Source organism: Buteo buteo, chromosome 26 (genome assembly GCF_964188355.1).
Source record: "Buteo buteo chromosome 26, bButBut1.hap1.1, whole genome shotgun sequence".
Lineage (NCBI taxonomy): Eukaryota > Metazoa > Chordata > Aves > Accipitriformes > Accipitridae > Buteo > Buteo buteo.
Window position 1 is genome coordinate 439,510 of NC_134196.1, and position 22,167 is coordinate 461,676.

The 22,167-nt window shown below is 38.9% G+C and overlaps 1 protein-coding gene across 8 annotated transcripts in view; it reads right to left on the reverse strand.

The window, feature by feature from the left end:
* The window catches only part of ATF7IP (activating transcription factor 7 interacting protein), a 106,280-nt gene that overhangs the window by 56,368 nt on the left and 27,745 nt on the right, over positions 1-22,167 (reverse strand). The window contains exon 1 of one of the 8 annotated variants that reach the window (XM_075057911.1): positions 75-862. The exons of the other annotated variants lie outside the window; for them this stretch is intronic. The gene's annotated coding sequence lies outside the window, so the exon portion shown is untranslated. Of the gene's footprint in view, positions 1-74; positions 863-22,167 lie in introns of those variants that run through there. 8 annotated transcript variants of the gene reach the window in all.

Here is a 22,167-nt window from a genome sequence, read left to right on the forward strand (position 1 = left end):
ACGCAGCAAATGGCCAGGAGTATTTTGTTCTAGATGGAGAGTCCCAGACAATGGAAGTGGTGAAGAGAACCTACCTTTGACGTAGCGGTTCATAAAAAGCAGTTTTCAGTTGAAATCCTCTATAGCAATGTTGATATAAATTGTCAGAAATTTAAAAACTATTTTCAAAAAAGAAAAAAATAACTATTTATGATCTACTCCTACAGAACATGTGCTGAAATAGCACGCCAATGGTTTGTTTTTCTACCACTAATACAAGTCTACTTATCTGACAATGCAAGATACATGCCACCAGCTTACTGAAATCCACGCACAAATAGTTGTAATATGTATGTAACAAAACAGAGGACGTGTAAGTGCAAACAATATTCCTTCTAGCACACCACAGCTGATTTGAGTTTTGCTCCCTTTTAGGCTAAAATCATGCTAGTGTTGACTGAACACAGTGAAAGCAGAACGCGCCCTCTTCTTAACAAAAAATTACATCCCCATCCTGCCCTATTTCACCTAGCTCACATACAGCAAAACAAGGTCCACCGTAATTAAAACCATCTTTAGCCTATTTCCCCGCCTCCCCCGTGTTCCACATCCAGCACTGGGGTTCGCGGTTTAAGACACAAGCGGCGTTCTCCCCCGCAGCAGAGCCCTGTAATTTGCCCAGCGCACCCGAGGGGGAGCCCGCCGCCGCCGCCGCCCCCGCCCCCGCCCCGCGGGACGCGCCTCGGCACGGCGGGGGAACGGACTCGAGCCCCTGTCCGATTGGCTGGAAGGAGCAGCTGCATGGCAGCCAATCAGAGCGCAGCTCCTTGAATTCTACCCAGCAACAAACCTACGCGAGGCGGCCGGCAAGCAGTCGGCCAGGGCATGACCCGGGACGAGCGGCCCACGGCGCAGGCGAGCGGGGTTTTCCAAGAACGAAGAGAAAGTTGAGGGTTTTCACAGTTTGAGACCCAGAGCTGCACAAAAGCGCTAACCCACGCGTGTGGCGCACTGGGGGCACGCAGCCGCCAACGAAGATTCAGTGCTTAACGTGCAGGAGCATTTTTGGGCTATTTTGAGACTACTGAATTTCTGTGATGTTAAATGCTGAATCGAAAAAACTGCTGAGATCCAACTCGGCTTCACGTAGGGCTGCTGGCGACCTTTTCCTTCGTTAAATACTGTGCGGTGCCCGTGCTCTTCTAGTATCCCAACAGAAGCATCAAAATCGGTGGTTTTTCACAGGCGCGATATGACTTCTGCCTTGAAAGTGGAGGCCATTCTCCCTCACCCTTGCAAGCTGCCTTTTGAAGAACCAGTTCAGTAAAATATTAAGTCCACATGTGTATCTATGCCTAAGAAAAACACCCAAATGGATGGTTATGGGCTTGGTAAACCAGAGTAAATTCACAGTTAGGTTTCAAACAGGTTGTATCGTCTTGTGTACTGTACTCGATTGACAACTTCATGTACAAACTTGAACTACGCTCTCATCACTTGGTGTCACAGTCAATTAAGCAGTTGTCCTGTGTCTTCTCGACCTCCAGAGGATAATACTGCCTTTGACTTTGGCTCATGAACCTGTTTCTCATACTAAATTAGTGATTTTAGAGTTCCTTTCCCATGAGGCTGCTATGCCTCATGGGAAAAATGGATTCCTCATGGGAAAAAAGGACTATCAGGCCCATTTACACAACTGAGATCTTTCATCTGCTGGTGGCTTTGCAGAATTGTCCTTACATGGTTCATCAGTTTATGCCTTGATAACTACTATACATAAAATATATGCTTTTGACGATGGAAGAATGGAAAACAAACAAGACACTTTCCTGGACAACTTTTAATTAAAAGACATACTCCAGTTAGCCTTATACAAGCAGCTCAAGTGCCTTAGAAACACCCGTTCTTTAGCACGTGAAGCTAAAGCTCCTTCTCCAAGAAGAGTTTTGTCTTTTTCTTGTAAACTAAATTTTAACAGCCATTTAGGTCATTAAAACAGTAAAACCACCTGAGTGGAACTCAGCCAGAGCAACACTGGTAGATACTGTGTTTTCTTACTTCCCACAAGTATTAGAGATTTCAACTTTTACCAACAACTCAAAACATAAGCTTTCAATTCAGCTGTGAGATCTCCAAACACTAAACAAGTACTGCTGTTTGAGATATTTTTAACAGCTGAATTCAGGTTTTTTACAGATTGATTTTTTTAGCACAAGCTAAAGCACTAAGAGTATGTTCCTTTCCGCAAAAAATGCATTTAATTAAGTTTTATATGAAAGTTCAATTTGTGCATTATAAGACACATTTGTGGAATGGTTTTATTATACACAGTTTAAATGTTATACTGCAGTTCCATCTTTGGCACAGGATTAACAGTTACCACTATCCATAAATATGAGGAGGAGCTAGTAATTCCATAGAAGTGGACACTAACTGCCAGAACACCTCTACAGTTAAAAACTTATCCAACTTCCGATATTCCAAACTTAAAACCTTAACAATCTAAATTAATTGTTTATGTACATGCAGGCTAAAAAAATGAGAAACTGTGAAAAAAAAAATCTTAAAAAAAAGAGGCAAGATGTTCTGTTCATGTTTAGGCTTTTCTATGCATGGTAAAATACAGTATTTTTTCCTTTTATAGGTGAAATTTCAAGGGAAAATGCAACCAGCTGTAGCTGTGAGAAGGTGTTACTAATGTATGCAGAACTGCATGGGTTTAAAGCAGATCTCTTTACAAGTCTTCTGTTAGATAAAATACAGAGTAACACTAGCCTAATGAAAACATTGATATATTTACCCTTAACATTCTGTGAAGTATTTTCTAAACTAGTTCACCCATTACATATGCAAGTAAGGGCAGTGATGTAACCTAGGCTTTCAACCACTTGCAACTTGGCGACATCAGACTTCAGGGGTGAGCTGTCTGACGCTAACGGTGGTCCCCTGAGGTCACTTCTCAAACACCAGAAGTGAAAAGAAAACTTGCAACAAAAAAGGTGACACTACATTAAAATGCCATTGTTTGTCATGCAGACACACGCCTGTTAGAAGTTTTTTGCGAACGTTAGATTTTCTCAGTAGCAAAAAAAGCAACGATTTAAAATGGAACTAAAATAGCAGTTGACTAGTTGGCTGTGGGAACCTGCTGGTTTTGTAAAGTATCATCAGTATTTCCTCTAGGGAAGATACCCTTTCCCAGGAGGGGCAGCCCACCTGCTGCCCCGCTGGCTTGTTCCCTGCTCAGACCAGTCCTTCCCCACAGTCACTGCCGAACTCCCACCCAGCGCATCACCTCGGACTGGTGCAGGCAGGTCTTCGGCATGCAAAGGAAGCAGCCCTTTCATGATTTCGTTTAATTGAAGCCCAGAAGGGATTTTTCGTAGTCTTTAGGTTGGGGGTCAGGAAGGCTATTCGCCTGTTTTCCACATGAAATGATGAATTTTCGTTCTGTAGGTGTCGGAGGCAGGCCAGCAGGGAGCCCCTGCAGCCATCTTCCCCCTCCCCAGCTCCCGGGCCGGCCGAGCCGAACCTCCCCCGCCTGAGGGCCCGGTACTGCGGGAAATTTGCATACCCGCTCGGGATTGGCTGCGGGAGAGGTGGTTTGCATAAGCCAATCCGCAACCGGCAGGCGGAGCCGCCCCAGGGGGCCTGAGCAAATCTGCCCGGCAACCAGCTAAAAATAGGCCGGGCGGCCTGGCGCGCCACCGAGACGGGGCGCGACAGAGCGCCCCCCCGGCGGTGACGCGGTGCCCGCAGGAGAACGCGCCGTGCGGGGCCTCCTCCGCCCGGCCCGTGCACCCGCGGCGCCGCCGGGGAGGGGAGGTGCAGCGGGACAGGAGGAGCGAAGGGACACCCAACCTTCGGGTTCTGTGCCAAAACTGGAGGCGTTACCTGGGGGTCTGGCATGCTTAACTCTCTCAGGGTTTTGTGTCTTCTTTTCTTTAACAGGAAAAAAAATTTCTGAAGTCATTCTCTTTTCAAATCAAAACACAAGCTATTATGATCTGCACATTTTCTTCTTTCTCGCCTTTGTTTCTAAACAAGCAGAACAGAAACCATCTTTCTTATTCTCTTCAATATCCCACGTCAGTTTGGTGACATGAAAATGGAGTCATCCACAACAGATGTCATCCAGTCCTCATTCAACATGGTCTCTTACACCTGAAGCGACAGACTTCTTTTTGGCTCCCAAGTTACCCCTCAGCAAGACACACCTCACCAACGACACACCTGTACAATTCGTGCACTCAGACTAAAGGCAGCGTGGGATCTGGAAAGGCAAGCAGGCTGAACCAAGACAAGAAACTCCGTGAACAGATAAGGCATCTTGAGAATAAAAATTAAATACATAATGCGGTAATTAAAGCACAAAAGATTATGTAAATACGTGTTCTATTATAAGTAACTTCAGCAATGACCTACATGTACAGCATTTTACCATTTTCAGCCTACAAAACAGCTATCATCTACACAAGTTTCATTTTCAGTACTAACAAAATGACAGCGTAAACTCTTCTGACTGCAGCAGAAGCAAGTAAAGAGGTTTCCGCACTTTTCTATCCACCACATCTGTCCCTGGGTTTCTGTTCCATGGAACTGGTTAAAGGCAGGTCAAAGCCAACAAAGTGAGATGGGTGAGAACAGCACCCAATACACACAGGACATGTACGGCTGCCTAATCCAGGTCTTTGACAGCCTGAAAAGCACCATCTGATGCTTAAGGTATACATAAGCACCTCTGGTATGTAAAAATGTATTTTCCACAAGGCCGTTGCAATTATATAAGGAGGGGAGGAAGAAAGGTGGCCAATGCAGATGGTCACAGAGTGACCACTGGCAACAGTTGATAGCTTTTGAATGACTCAACAGAATCACAGAAATTAACCAGAAATCCCAACAGAAAGGTTAAAGTGAAGGAAGAAAAATATCTGAATATAAGAAATCTTCGAAATAACATTAGAAGGACCCCACCCCCCAAACCAAAAACCACAAAAAGAGTTTGTTGTAAAAGCTACAATTTACCAAACCTTTACTACCCATACCTACTGTCAAAACTATTTGTCACAAGCAGCCTTTTTTAAGGGAAGGTAGCTTACTCCATAGATGTTAGTTAGCTACTGCTAATAAAATTTTACTAGCAACTGTGCCCCCACTGCCCACAAGACAGTTATTCATTGATCAGAGGCTAAATGTTTTCCAAAAGAAACTAATGTTGGGGAAGGATGGGAACTCAAAAACAAACTTACCAATCTAATAGTCCATTGATTACTAGATACAAGAGAAAAATTTAAAAAGCGTGTTTTCAGTGCTGGTAACCCACTGTATTAATACACTAAGAATGATAATACAGATAATTCATGTTTTTACAACAATAAGCAGTCACTCTCTAATAAATTTCTATGGCAGTCAATTTCTTATTGTACCAAGCATACAACAGAATAAGATTTATTTACCCTAGTAAAAGTGTACAGTGGCAGATTAAATTGTCTTGGGTCAATGGGAAGACAATTATTTTTTTGTATTTGCTGCTAGGAAAAGATTTGCCACATGTCTCAAAGTTGTAAAGACTTAAGAAAAATTACCCGAGGTGTTACCCAAACTGCACTTTAAAGTCAAACACATAAGCAACCAGAACATAGATGATTCTTCAACTTAAGCATGCTTAGAACAAGCTCTGCAGACAGATTGCCAGACTTGAATTAATTCTTTGCTAAACTGACCAAGGAACAGGAAACAGAAAGCGGACAAACACAAGGTGTTTTTTTAATGTAGTTCCAATCATGGAAATAAATGTTAAAAACAATAGAACTAGTTTTGAAATGGGTTTTGATGACAAAAAGTAACCTGAAATAGTATAGATTCTTGCTGTAGTCTTCCTTTCTAGAACCTTTAGCATACCCTTCTTTTCTCACTATACTTGCTGCATCATCAGTAGACTTATGATCTCACTATACTCTATTTGCCCGAGTTGTTTTGAGACCAAATGCAACATCTTAATTTAATTCTTACTGTATAAGAGTCTCTCCTTTCTCATTAGTATCTTCTCGCCATGCTTTTAAAATTAAATGCAAGTAGGTATAAATTTTGAAATAATGTCACACTAGTTCTAAGTGGCACAGTTATATTTATCTGTATCAGCAGCAAGCAGCAAGGCACGATATGCCTTATTGATTTCTGAGGTGCTGACTTACACCTAATACCAATACACTCATGTCAATTCAGTTATATACTCGGAAACAAACATACTTGAACCAGAGAAATGTCCTGAAAGTAATCACTAAGTTGATGGGAAAATCCTTTTGTACCTGGCTCTTAAAAAAAATAAATAAAAAAATAAATTAAAAAGTTATTCTTCCTAACAATGTTTTTGAATGAACATTAGTAACAAAATTGCATCCACTCCACATAAAGTGTGTTGATACTACATTATGCAGTAAACAGTCACATTTGTGTATGAAGGATAAAATAAACCGAGAATATGACGCAAGCACTGGTGAGGTTGCAAGTGAATTCAGATCAGGGACCTCAGGCACGTTAAAGCTAACTTTTCAGTTTAACCTAGCAAATACAAAACAACCCAGCAAGTTAAAAAAAACAAACAAACCAAAAAAACCCCGCACACCTCAGCCCAGGTCAGCTGTCTGATGCTGTTAACCATGCAGGTGCTTTTAACACTTAAGCCAGCACAAGATGGGGCAGAAGGGGTAACAGAGAACAGCTTCAAGACTAGTGTATTGCATACCAGCCTTTCAATACCAACTTATATTACCTGTACAACTACAGCACCGAGCTAGACCAGGGAGCTTAACCTCCAGATACATATTTAGTAGGATCAGTGCTTTGTTAAACTCAGCTCCTTGAACTAACTAGCTGACAAAACAATCACAGGAACACCAGGGCTGCTGCACCACAACATGCAACAGAACAGCCTTTGGTTTTCCAGGTGGGCATGTATGAGTCAAGGACTTGCTGTAACAGACAGCCAGACCTTCCAGAGGTTGACAAAGCACTACAGGCGTCCCATAAAGTCAGCTTCATCTGGTTATTCAGGCTTTTTAGGGACAGGGCAAGGAGGCTATTCCCACAATGAAATATATTTGATACTTTCAAGTATATGTCGTCTTAATTATTTTTAAATGTTCATAACTACTCTGACATAAAAGCAATAGGTGCAATAATATTTACATATGTAATAAAATGTAGTTATTTCTTAAAAGCTTCACAAATAAAGTGCTGTAAAGAAGCAGATTAAAGATCTAATTTAACTCCTGGTTTTAGACTGTACTAGATTACACAGTGGTGGAAGGACCCTGAAACACACATTTCTTTTGGACAGAGTATTAAGAAGAAAGGGAGACAGAATTTGCCTCTGCTCTATGGACAATAGCAAGTTCCTAATGTGAAGTTTTATTTAAATACTTCCAGACTTACGTACTCAATTACAGATAACAAATGTTGATTATACTTGGTATTATGAATTAAATACCATGAGTGATAATACAGAAAATATGGAAATCCATACTACCCCATCGTTTTAAAAACATTTCAGTGAACATCCTGCAGTATGTGCAAACATTTTATTCTCCATTTTAAAAAAGAAAAAAATTATTTGTGGTGGCTCATATAAATATATACGCATACTAAGTTTTTTGCCAACTGACCTAATGGTAGTCAAATAAGTTTAGTATTACTAAACATTACTTTGGTGCTTTAAATTGTATGACAAACTTTATTCCATAACATTCTCAAGTTTTCCTGGTCACAGCAAGCCAGTTACATGCATTTCAGCTGTAGAAATTTCCTGTGGAAATTCTCTACTCACTAATCTATTTGGATTATCCATTAATTTAGTGACTTGGTCTCTATTTTAAATATACCAGAAAAATGAATTAAAGAAGAGCATAACTCACAGCTGGTTTGGATGGCTCTACTTAATATTCAGCTATCCCAAACAAACTCAAAGTGTCACCATCACAAAGTTGAGTATTGCATCAACTAAAAAGGTCACACTGCTGAGAAAAATCCATGTATAGTGTGCCAGAGTATCCTGAAGGGAATATAACTATTGAAGATTGAAATGGCTTAGCCTAAAACTAATTACATCTTACATAAACATGATTTGAAAAATTCATGTGTCTGCATTTGATAATCAAAGAGAATAGTTATTTGTGACAAGGACCGACAGGGAGAAGTAACCCCTGAAGGGGTCACAGATTATCCCAAAACTCATAAGAAAATTTCTAATCTTTAGCAGAAGTTAACAGTATCGAAGCATTTCTCCCCTTCCCCACCCCCCATAATTTTTGGTACAAAGACAGAAAACTGATTTCCCTGGCCCTATTCTTTCCTGAAAATAAAATAAAAAACCAAAACAAAACAAAGCTTGAGAAACCATATTAGGAAAAAAATAAACAGAATAAAAAACCCCAAACACTAGTTCTGCTTGGCATATACCAAACAATTGGAGTTTTTGCTCATCTAAACCTCTTCACTAAGTATTAAAGACAGCTTACAAGTAATCATTTGTGGTTTTTAATTACATAGTACAGTATGACTTCACAGTAAATACAAATAATAAATGTACCTTCCTGTGCAGCTTATCAGAATTTAGTATCTAGGAATTACAATAACTTGTAGAGATTATAACTTCCAAGATAATTTGAAAATACACACAACAACAAAGACTCTAACCTAAGCAAACTATCATGTAGCTGTACTAAGTTGCCAAAAGTCACCTACAAATACAGTAATTCAAATTTGATGCAGTTTTCCTGTCTCAGGGGAACTAGTATCCAATGACCAATCTGATCATCTGGGGGGACACACTTCAAACAATAACACACAGAAGTAGAGAAGTTTGGAGCACAGCATTCCAAATACACCTACTGGGGAACTAGTTTGGATTAGATGACTCTCTCCTTTTGCTGGTTACCAGCAGTCACACCTGTCTTCAACCCAGATATCAAATACTGATCTTGAACAAGGTATGCAGAAATTCTGTCACACTTATAATACTGAAATAATTTCCCATAAATATTCTAGATATGATCATTCTGATCTCAACTGATTGCATTCACTCCTTGAATCCCTAAGGAAGAATTTCAAACACTGCAGTACCAAATCTGAAACCAGGCACAGACAATAAATTGTGCATGAATTCAACAGCAACTCAAAAATGCTGTTAAACAGATGAAAATAAATTCTAATATATAAAAAAAGCCAATGAAATTTCCCTCCAACAACAATTTTAAACAAAGTTTGTTTACCCTGTTTATCTTTTCTGTCCTTACACACATTTCATTGAGATCAAATGTTTTCCAGACTTAAGATTACTGGAGAAAGAAAAACACGTAGTTCATGCAAGGGAAGTGGAAACATGGTAGGGAGAAGGACAGAAAGAGAGACAGAGAGGAGATAGGAATCTTAATTCTAACTGCATTATGAAAAAATTTAATTATGACCGGAGTGAGCAAGTAGTCAAATTTACTTTTATTATGCTTGGTACTTTATGACTCCTTTGCTAAGAAAGACTTGGCTTATTCCTCTACTGAATGCATATATCTTGCACTTATTTTACTGATGGAGAACTGAGCCACAGAAAAAGAATGCTAACTGGCTTACTCAAGATCAGACAAAAAGCCAACCACAACAACAAGACACACCCCCCCCCCCCATTTGCAACTCTCTAGTCTCTCCTACCGTAATTTCATTTATGCCTTGTCTTGATTAAAAATAACAGTAAACCACCAGTAAATTAGTTACTTTCCAAACTCAGTCTGTAAGATCAGGTCTTGCATTAGATTATTCTAAAGAAAACTGATGTTCTCTGAAAAAATAAGAGTGACATCTACCCTTTTTTGCCCACATTTATTTACATTTGTAGCCTATTACCACAACCACTTAAGCCTGTGTTTTGAATCTGCAGTACTCCAAGGTGCTTTGACAAATACAATGAAACTAGGAAGATATTTTATTTGATACAGTTAATGCAAAAAGGACACACAGCAAAGACTGCATTTGGCAACACTCCTGTGCCATTTCTTGATTTGTAAACATCTTGTAGCTGCATATAATAGAAGCCTAAAATGAACAAAATGTTTTCAGAATATTTTACCTTGGCAGGGGGAGGGGCAAGGGTAAACTCCTAGGCCTCTAGCACTTAAGCTTTTTTGGAGCCTAGTTCCTAGGCTATCCTACAATTATTGAAGGTTCCTAGTTATTCTACATTACAATTGGTAACATTAACGAACTACTTAGGTTTGCTTTTATTAGCAGCTCTTTCAGAAAGATCAAGCTGATAGCCCAGCACTGAAAACAAAAAAACCCCAGTATACTACATGTGAAAATACAGAAAGATCAACAGTGTGATCATTAGTATCTTTCTGAACACATTTCTCAGTGAGTGAAAACTGTAGTAGAAATAACCTGAAGAACTGATGTCTCTTTTTCCATGATATGCCTGGATAACTAAACTGAGTCTTCTGTCCCTCAAATAAAATTAGTATTTCAGCTGTGCTAAACATAACTGAAGTAACCTGTGCAAGTGCCACCAATGCACAGATTTAATTTTCACTATTGGACAGCATCCTCTCTGGATAGGTCAGTACTAACTGGTTCTAAAGAGAAGCAGTACAAAGATGAGCATAGCGACTCCGAAAGATGCAATGTAAGCATTTACACTTCTATTCTCTGGTACCATCCAGAACACAAAGGCAAAATGAAAAAGCTTTATTTCCATTGATACCATTGCAGGCTACCTTAAAAATGTGGTTATGTGCAAGAAAAAACAATAAGCAGGCAGAAAAGACATATATGCACACAAAATCAGGAAGTCTTTTCTATATATTTTCACATTAGAAAATAAAACTATGAAAACAGGAGATTGTTCCAGTTCTGCATAACTTATTCTTGACAATACAGGCTTTGGAATTCTCCCAGAAGAGACAAGAAAGCCACCTCCTCTGGCTTGTCCAAAGTCATACATGTGCCAACTGATGAGCTGACTGTTACTAAACAGAAACTACTGTATAAAAGCCCTGCCTCTACCTCGGTAGGAACACCAACTTGAGATTCCTCCTACTTCTGTCCAACTAACAATTTTCATAAATCTTGTAGGAACCAACTTCAAGGTTTCTATAACTTTGAAGTTTGGCTGAAATCTGTTGGTGGGTAAAGAAGCATGAAAAGGAAGAACTTTTGTCTCAATATGAAAAAGACTTTTTTACAGTGAAAACTAGGATTCACTGGAACAACTTCCCAGGGATGTGGTAAAATCCCCATCACTGGATGCTTTCAAGGTAAGACTGGACAGGGTGCTACATAATATCATCTAGGCTCCCTTTCCCAAGGAAGGTTAGACCAAATGATCTTTCGAGGTCCCTTCCAACCTGTGCTATTCTATGAGCTTAGCCATAAGACTGATTTTTATGACCGAAAGATCAGCATTAGCTGCCAGATATTAAAAAAAAACCCATCTAAAATAGGACTTTTAAAGGTGGACAGATCACTAGTCCACCAGTCTTCTGAAGGAGTGTTACATCTTCAGCAACAGAGCAGTAACTGCAGAGTTGAAGAGGAACCTTTCAAGCTAAACAATCTTCTACCAATAAACTAAGCCATCAAAAAAAAAAAGTATTCCTCTGAATGTTACATACATACACACACACATATAAAATGTATTTTATATACCTTATATATTTTGTATTTATATCAATATATATAGTTGGAGAAAATGTGATCAGCTGGCTTACAGTGAGAAAAGTCTAAAAGATGGTAATTAGGTTGTGAACGTAAGGATCTAGTTTTATTTGCATAGGATTTTAAACACAATTCTTGTATATGGTAGCTGAAAAATACATATAAACAGTATAAGATCAGACTGAAGTAAGCAGAAGTGAATTCCAAGTACCTGACTTCCCTTTCTTTGGTCAACCAATACGATTAGAGCTTCATTTTGCATCTTCTTCTTGAATTCATTTTTTGACTATTTACTATTCTGACATGGTGAGATAAACCATTCCTTCAGTAAATGCGGGTGATAAAAATATAGAGAAATATACTTGAAGACGCTGCAAGGAATACCAATTTTAACAGGATCTTACAAAACTCTTCAGATGCAAATAGATAAAGACAGTGGTTTTAATACTTAAGGGTGAAGCAGAAGTAATGAAAAAAGAAGATATGTGTCAGAATTTGTATTTATGAATACCCTACATTACAACATCGTTGTTTTAAGGGCAAGGTACGCTGCAAGGCTTAAAGATCCCATTTTAGAAGGGGAAGGTTATTTTCAGAAGTCCAGACTAGGGGACACTGAGCAACTGACAGAGACTTTAAAGCGCCTGTCAAAAACACAGCACTTCTTTGGGTGTCTTTTGTTTTTTTTAATTCAAATAATTCAAGTGAAAACATCAGGATAAACTTAAAGTGCAAGGTGATGGAATGCATTTTTGATTCAGAACCTCACATCTACAAAACTTGTTGGTTAAAGTGAGTACTGTTAGAATTTCCACAAATTTAGACTGTGCTTTCATACATAGGTTTCAACCTTCACATCTCATTTATTCATCTTAGTCTTCCACCTGCAAAATTTCATTTCAGAAGAACATTTAAAACAGTTCACAAGTTGCAAAACTAGGAAGCTAGATTTCAAAATATATTTGCACTAGGAAATCTTTAAGTGAAGGAAAGAAGAAATGGAGCTGCTGCCAGTAGGGTTTGCAGAAGTTCTCTAAGAATGCACAATACAGTTAATAAATGCACAGCAGGGAGCATTGTAAGGGTCACAGATGATATTAGGGCAGACTTAACAAGAAAAAAATAATTGAAAGCAATTTATCCCCAGATACAATGAAATATTTTTTTCTCCCAGTTCTGCTACTATAGACTAGGCACAACTAAACCAGTATAATCCTGCCTCAAATTCTGAAGACAAGTCAATGAACAGAAATACAAGAGCTTATTGGTACTACAATACAAAATATTTGTTAGAAAGTGTTGTTTACCACTAGGAAAACATCAACTTGCAAAATCAGTTTTATTGCCAGTTGTTGTTTCCCATCCCTGACAAAGGTAGTTTGAAGATTCACCAGAACGCGGAAGAAATCATTATTGAATTTCATGAGGAAAATTAGCTTCTTTAGACATCCTTCTTCAGAGAGGCTCACTTTACAGCAGCAGAGCTGCTGTAAACACTCACTGTATTCATCTATGGCCACCAGAGACTACCACAGTTGCTAAGCAACATCTCTTAGTTTCATCTCCATTTTGACATTTGCCATTTGGGAGTATTCATTGGAACCTAATGGTCTTTTAATAATCTCCATCTTGTTCCTCTTCTTTTCCAAAGACCTGTAATGCACTGATTGCATAACATCAGATACCAAATGAAAAAGTGAGCTTTTCACAACTCTTTTATGAAATGCAATCAAGTAGGTTTTACAGGGACCAATGAGTGCTTTTTCTTTATGTATGGGAATCTGCCTATACAATCCTGTTTTGGTGATCCTCTCCCAATAAAGACTTCTTTCTCCAAGTCTGCACACTAAGCCATCAAAAATCGGGGGGGGTGGGGGGGGTGGGAAGGTGGAGAGAAAAAAAGAGAGAGAGGGAAAAGCCTCTTTTCTCCTATGCTTTTCTAAATATCTATGTGTATCTTCTGCAGATAAAATATCTTAGAATATTTGTACGGAGCAAGAAACAGTCATCATAGTGCTGCAGAAACCCCACTCAGTTTCAGTAGCTGTCTTGCCTTTTCTGATTTCTAGTTTCTCCACTTAAGGTAAGCAAGAACAGAAAGTAAAGACTTTCATAGTAACAACAGTAATAAAAAATTCAAACCATAGAGCAGTTAGCATATTATTTAGATTTATTCTACTCTTAGAATACATACACTTCATAAATGAGATTGCACCCTCTCAGTCAAAGAATATAACACAGGAGCCTATACATGTTGTCCTTCCCTCTTACCAAAAAAGGACCCGTCTAAACAACCTTCAGTGACCCTACCAATATGCAGACATCAAGCAGCAGATTCCACAATGGCAGGAAAAGAAAACAGACTGCAAAAATCCATGCAGTCAGTGTATTTCTGTGGATAATATTGCTATGAGGTAACTGCTCCTTGAGAGACTGCCCACACAGATCGTCATCTAACCCAGAGGGGCTTCCTACCAAACAGTGCCTTACAGGACAGCATCCTATGCCCCACACGGTTACTCTGCACACTTTGAATGTGGTAACAGTATTCAAAAGAGGCAATGACTTTTCCAGAACTCTAGCAGAATAAGCACCACCACTGCTATGCAGCACCATCCTATATAGTTTCATCCATGTTCATACATAGAGTCCCATTCTCATAAACTCTCTCCTGACCTTATTAAGTAGTATTTAAGCATTAAGAAGCATTCCCAATTGTCTTGTGGTAAGGGTTCTGTTATGTGAACTATATGCTGTGACATTTCCCTTTGGGTTGAGGAAGGATTGAAGAAGAAAGAAGAGAGGATGAAATTCTAATAATTAGGTATAAGGTCTTGGGATGAAAACTGTAAATGGCTATATTTTTATGAAATACTATAAGTGGAATCATGCAAGCACTTCAGACAACAGCTCTTCAAATCATAGGCTTAAACTGATCAGGGATAAAAGCAAGTGCTTAGTTAACCATTTGAAATAGGAGACAACAAACCTGACTAATCTTACACAGATGTCTCAAGGACACAGTAAAAAAATTTTAGATAAAAGTAATCCAGATATTGCACTTTCTCACCCTGCAATATGAATCTTAGTAAAAAGGAGTCAACTAGAGTTTTGTATCACTATCAAAAATGAAAGTCATAGAAGATTTCGAAGCAGTATGAGATTGACAAAGGAAACACTGTGGAGAAAGAGGGTCTCCATTTTTATTTCTTATCTAAGTAAGTCTAGTTCAGGACTTACAGTAGAACCTTCTGGGTGATACGCTGCCAGACCACATCAACGAGAGAGACACTGAGAATGAACTGATAAGTTTGTGTGTACAGAAATCGCATGACCAATTTTTAGTCTATTATGACATTTCTTTTGTTTCAGGATCTTCTGTATCGAGAGGCATATGTGAATGTAGTCTTCAAGGAAAGAGATGTTTTAGAGTAATTTCTGGACAAACCCCTGAAAATACCAGTCTTAGAACACTACCTTGCTTCAAAATCCAGACATAACGGCTCTGAAAGAACAAGGACTTGGTTTTTCCCTTTTTATGAATATATAAAACCCACTGCTGTTACGCTGTCAGTACCTGAACACTCTCATGGGAAAGCAGAATTGCCTGGCTGACCAATCAGATGGCCTTACATCTCAGAGCATTCTTAAGCACCTTCAGGGAAAACAAAATTCCATGATTTTAAAAGATCATATAGCTAGATTGCCCATCTCCCCCTGGAAGTATTCTTTCCAAATGCCTTCATAAGCGTAAAGGATAGATATGTTACATGCATTATTTTTTCACCCGTTTGACAAGTGAGGGTTTGACCAGATGCTTCCAGCTGACATTATAACAGTGTCTCTGGTCTAGATACAATTCACTCTAAAAATTTTTTTGCATAGAGGTACTTTTGCGGAGGACTTCTGAAGTCTGGCATGCTGCATGCATGCAACAAATCTTATGTATACTTCTGCCAATATCTCTTTATTAAAAAGCTTCCCTTCCGTTAGTCATTTTTCTTGCAAATTCTTATTGACACAGGTCCCTTTGAAGACTGGATTTCTGTGATTAGTAAACCATAAAGATCACTAAAATTATTCAAAGCAAGCTGGTTACTTAAAATGGTGATGTCACTTGGATTAACCTTTCAATCACAAGTCTCTATGAACAAAGTGCTCTAGCTGCCAAGTAGCTTGCATTTATCTTTTGTGTTGCAGGATGACCAAATGTCAACAGCCATACCTGTAGCAAAACACTAGTTCTAGGAATCTGAAATATTTTTTATGAATTACAGCTTGTTGTCAATATTACAGAGGAACGTGGACTTCTAAAAAAAAGAAAATGAAATTAAAACTGGTAGTCTGAAGCCATCTCTTCTCCATGACCAAGAAAGAATCCATCTTTGTGTTTCCTCAGTTTCTTAGAGAAAGGTCCTTGAAGAAGAAAATAAAAAAAAAATTATATGCAAAATGTCCTCTTGACAGTCCTCTTGAACACAGTAGGCTGCGGGTTTTCTCAGGCTAGGTTTCTTAGAGGACACAAATGCAAAATAAAAAGGAAGACTGCAGAGATGTTCCATCTGATAAATGAAGACCTCTGCCTTTTAGACTATGAAGCTACAGGCCTCAAATGAGATCAACTTACACTTCCAGAAATATTTATGTCTTGAGTTAAGAGGTTCTTCACTGATTACCCCAATGAGGCTTGCAGTTATGCAGGATGCAGAAGAAACACTCAAGAAGGCATTCCTGGCTTTAAACTTCATGTCTAGGATGATAGGTTTTGGTTTTTTCCCCCTATGGAATTATTTTCAAAGACAGCTATCGATCCCAGCTTGCAGTAACTCAACACCATCAACTGTGTGTGGCAGCTGGCAGTGAACTTTTGGACAGAAGAAGTCAGCCATCAACGTTTTGTTGATGCTGACTTTAGGTGAGATCATAGATACTAGCCTAGTGAACTAGAGAAATATATCTAGAGATACAATCCTCCTGGGACCCATGACTCCTTCTACTCAGAAAGAGCGGGTCTAGAGCCACCTCCAATGCCCAAGTTGCATTCCTAAGTGGAAAGGATTGAAGTAAACAAAAGCAAAACACACTTCTTACTGCAAATCTTTAAAAATAAAGATGACAACATTACAAATTCATGAAGCATTGATAGTCTGCATAAAACACTAAACTAGCATTCACAGTAGCATACAATACCAAAAAAGAGAAAAAAGGCTGCAAGTTTAGCTTAACCAATATATTATTTGGCAATGAATGTGCCAGAACAGTCCATAAAAAGTTTTTGAGCCTGGACCTAAAAAACAATGGCCAAGCTATAGTGATACTGCCAGCACTTTCAGTAGTGGCTAATACTTGGTCTGTAAAAGACTCCTCCAAACTGCTGTCTGAAGAGCTCAAAATAGCTCTACAAAAAACATCCTTAATTTTACCATTGTGGGAGGGAGAAAAGCAGTTGATGAAGCAACAATCCAGGAGCACCATAATCACAAACACAGAAATACATGAAGAATTTATACAGCTATTTTAGACTGCTTGCCTTCCCAAACTCCATAGAAAATTATATGGAGAAAAATGCATCCACACATAGTCACTCAGAGCGATCACCTACAATAAACGTCCATTTTTCTTGTCTAGAAAACTTCCCAACTGCCACCCAGAGTTAGACACCAGCAGCAGCCAGTATGAATTTTACTCAGCAAAGCCTCCACTGACAAATGGTATAAAAGCCTCAAAGGAAAGCTGTCTTAAATTTTGATGATTTAAGTTTAGCTGTAATAGCTCAACCTCCAGAAAGGTTCTACTCAGAAACCTTTAATATCAAAAGGAATATTCTGAATGTAGCTCCTCCACAGGCTGACTTTTGCCTGGTAAACCACCAAGCCACAATGTTTGTTTGCTTGCTTCCTGTAAAGAAAGGACTGCAGTTTCACGTTATCCCAAAAACCAAAGTCTAAATTTCTCTTTGAATGACTGAAGACACCAATATACATCCTTTCTTCGCGTGCTGGCACATAACATAGCTGAGCTGTTTCCTGATCATTTTGCAGAGTAACTCCAGACTCTCCTGACAATTCTCTATGTGACCATCTCTCTCCAAGTTTGCATTTTTTACTATAAAACTATCTTATTTATGTACCCAAAAGGTGAATATTCATTCATCACCATGGGACCTTCCTGGGGAAGAATTTCTGTAAATAATAGAACACTGAGGAAAGGGTAGCAGAAGCTATTCAACTGGATAACCTCCTGAGAATCCTCCTAATCAATTTTCTTTGGAAGCTGTTACTAGCTGCTTTAAAATCTTGTACAGCTCCAGTGAAAACTGTGTGCATAAGAAACTATTGATCCTTAAAGGGACATTTTAAAAAACTATTTGTTTTGAGAGGACAAATGTTCCCTATAAGTTCTAATTTTCTCCCTTGAAATAAGGCAAATTTCTGTGAAGTCTTCTATGAGTATTCAAGACTGAGTGTGCCAGGATAGCGTTAAAAGACACCCCGCATGCACATCTATGAGAAAACTGTTAACAGAACATTCTACTTTATAGTTGTGACATTTTTACTCCAAAAAAGACTTCAAAAAGAAGCCATCCAAAAGGATGGCATTAAGATGTTAATCAGCAATACTGCCAACCTCCTAAAATGCTCATAGTAGTTCTCCTCAAATGGCAAGACCTTGTAGGTACCGTAATGGGAATGAACTGTTGTAAAATTGAGTTGACTATAAATACAGAACCCGAGGATTCTTTTCTGGCATTGAGCCTAGATTAACAATTAAATTTGTTCCCGCCTTTTAGCAAATACTGGATTATTAATCTATGCTAGTATTGGTCCAACAAATGAAGTGGTTGTAACAGTAAATGTGGCTATAATAGCATAAATCACAGTAACCCTTGAAAAAAGAAAACCACCACTTTTTTATTGTTTATGAGGTAGTTTGGCAATAGGTCTTCTTTCTGTATCAGCATATCCATCTTACAGAGGGATAAAGAATCTTATTTTGAATGAACAGTATAATTATAATACCTAGCAGTCTTTCATTTTTGCCTGGAAGAAGGCTTCATCCCAAACGTGAGATTTTTTTAATCTAAAAAGAATAATACTGAATAAGGATTCCACCTCAGATTGGATGAGTAGTATGTTTTTCCTCTTTTGTAGTAGTATGTTTTTCCTCTTTTGTAGAGACTTCCTTAACTGAAGTTGTTTTGTTGTTTTTTAATACTGAATAGTTTGATAGGGACAACACAACCTCTCCTGCCAAGTAACTTCCTCTCTGGAACGACATCAGAACTGGAGGTAGTTACACCTTCTGTTGGACAGTACTAGGATATTCTCTCCAAAATGCTAATAGAGAGAAACAGATTCTGCTTAGCATGTTTTAGCAAAATCCTGATGACGGTGACAGAAAACTGCTTCCTTCACTGTTTTTCTGAGTTTGCCAATCAGACTTCGATGGATTTTCTCACTCTCCATCTCAGAGTAGTTGAAGAAAGGGACAATCCTTTTTGCTATTCTTTTTGCTGGGACTGCACATTTTTTTGCTTCACAGCAAGATCCAAATTTAATCTTTCCAGATTCTTTTTATTGCGTAGAGCAGAATTTGAGATAGGAGTCCTCTGACAGCAGGACTCTGGGTTTATCCTTTCAAGCAGTCTTTTTAACTCGAAGGCTTATGCATGTTTGAAATACTGACTTCACAAGGGGCCTCCTAGACACCTCTGCCTGGTCCAGTGGAGATCCTTTGTCACAGAGTATGTTTAGCCTACAACCAGAGTACCAGAGTACCATGAGAAAGAACTCTGATGGCTAGTTTTGTTTCTCAACTGAGATGAAACTAGGCTGACATTGCTGGCATGACACAACTCTGGTTCACTTTGAAACCGTACAAAGATGATGAAGGTTGGAAGGAAGAGCGAGCAATGAGCTTTAGAGCCTCTTACTCCGTCTCAGAATCCTGTTGGCCAACCCGTTACTGCCGCAGTAGCTTCAGAAGAGCTGAGTAACTGTTTCAGTCGGTTCAATTTCTTCCATCTTTCCACTCTTATCCAGCCAAGGAAGAGTCGCTTCTCTTTTAAGCAGAAGAGGTTTTACAACAGAGGGTCTGCCAGCACTTCTTGGAAGATCTTCCTTAAAAAGGTTGAAAAAAAAATCCCACTCCAGGCTGAACTCTTTAGAGCACCTGAGACTTCTCCAAGAAAAAAAAAAAAGGGGGGGGGGGGGGATCATCTACATGCTCAAATTTAAGAAAAGATAAAATCTAGTTTGCTTCTCTGTTTGTGGCTTTCTTCATCTTCTGCACTGTATTTGAGTAAGCTGAGGAAATGCATAGGAAGACAGACCTAAGGCAGGAAGCATTTCAACAGAAGTTAGACTTGAAAATAGAAGGGTGTTTATTCAGTCAGACTAAATGACAGCGTGAGAAAGAACCACCTCGCATTACACCACAACTTCCACACATTTCTAGAACTTTCTCAGTGTTATTCTACAGAGACATAGCTTTCTGTAAAGCCAACATAATAAGAATACTTTCCAAATTCAGTAAGAGAGATTAGACTCCAACTCCCTCCAAACCAAAAGCAAAACTAACACACAAAGATTATGTAATGCCCTTGGAAACAAAGAATTCTTCATTTTTCTCTGTCCTCATAAAATATGCTCCTTCACTGAAACCATCAAAACTTCTGTTCTACAATTACCACACGTATTTACAGGATTTTTGACGTTGAAGTAAAGGATCAATGTGCATTTTCGCAGTGACAAATCCTACACACGTTCCTCAGCCCCTCACTTCCACACTATTCTGTTTCTACTATGTTGGCAGAACAGTTTGTGAAACACAGCACAGTGGGCCAGTGAACCAGCTTCCTCCCTAGTAGCCCTTCAGATCAGTTTTCTAATCTAGGTCCTTGCTGTGCCAACATAATGAACAAGATGGCAAAGGCTAGGAACAAATAGCTAGAACCAGGAAGTTAAAAGGGCTGCTTAAGCAGTGTTGATGCAAAATGTTGAAATCACAGCTTAGATTATTTCCAGTTCATTTTCAGTCTTCTCAAGCTGTAACTATCGGTGGCTTATGTAGTCTACCATCAGATGATGGGGGGGTGGTGGTGTGGTGGTGGTGTGTGTGTCTACCTATATATGAAGCTCCTTAAGCTATGCTGTTCTAGATGCATTTTCTATCTTGTATGCCTACATACTCAAAACTCTGAACTCAACTTCTTCCTCCCTGTACACCCAGCTGTGCACCCCCCCTTCCCCATGCTCAACAGCAAATGAGTTAAAAACCCCCACGTTTTCACTCATCAGGGCAATTTTACTGCCACAAAGATGTCTTAGCTGTTCAACATTATGAGGTATTTAATGATAAACCAAAACTAGCAAAAGTTTTGTCTTGAAGTGTCACTGCAAACCAGAAAAATTCAGAAAGCTGTCAAGCAAGAAAAAAAATCTGTACAGCTGAACAACAGTGAATACACCAGCTGTCCCAAACCAAGCCATTCCAGCTCCATCAGCGACCTCTGTCTTCCTTTAAGACTGCTGGGAAGTCAAATGAAGGCAGAGATGGTAAAAATCTGCATCTCAAGGAATTTCAACTACTGATAAAACTTTTCAAAATAGTTGCAAATTTATGTTTGAAGAAGTCCACAATCACCTCACTGCACCAGTGGAACACTTTCAGAACGCCATGTGGGCAGGTTCTGAAAAGAATCATCTGTTCTACCCATCACAGTATTTTCTTTAGACATTTGATATTTAACCTACTTCCAAAGACCTGCCCTGAAAAAACATTTAATGACAGGCACACTCTAGAGAATAGATTCGGCTTTCATTGCACAGAAAAGCTGTGACCATTCTTAACTGATTCACCTCTGCAAGCTTTGGCAAAATAAAATTTTCAACTGAACAGTTCTTGGACAGATGCAATGTTTGTGGGTTTTTTGGTAATGAAAACCAACAGTTGAGAAAACTTCCATGAAGTCTTGGTCCAGCACACATAAAAATTAAGACTCTTCTCACATCAAATATATTTACAGATGCCTCAGCACTTGAAACTAATGCTCAAAAAAAATTAAGAGAAACCTTCCAAATAAGATTAAGTACTGTGACCAAGAAGAAAACTTAGAATAATTCCTTAGAGATCTTGCTCAGTGAAAACACAATATGAACTACATAAATGCCCACCGTAACTCTCCCTCCCGCTCAAACAAACAGCCACACAAAAAAAAGACTTCATCTAAAGATTTGGACTCAAGCTGCTAAACTGTTAGGGCAGAGACTATGTTTACATCTCACTAAGCCATCACAACTAGAGCAGAGGAAATAGATTGGTTAAATACACAAAAGCAATTCAACACCACGTAGAGAAGAACTGACCTTCAATAGGCAGACATGTAACACAGCAGTTAATTTATATTTTTTTAAACAGTGTGGATAACTCAACTTGCTTTGGCTTATCAAGTAGTTTGAGAAAAATAGAGAAATTATGAGGGATGAG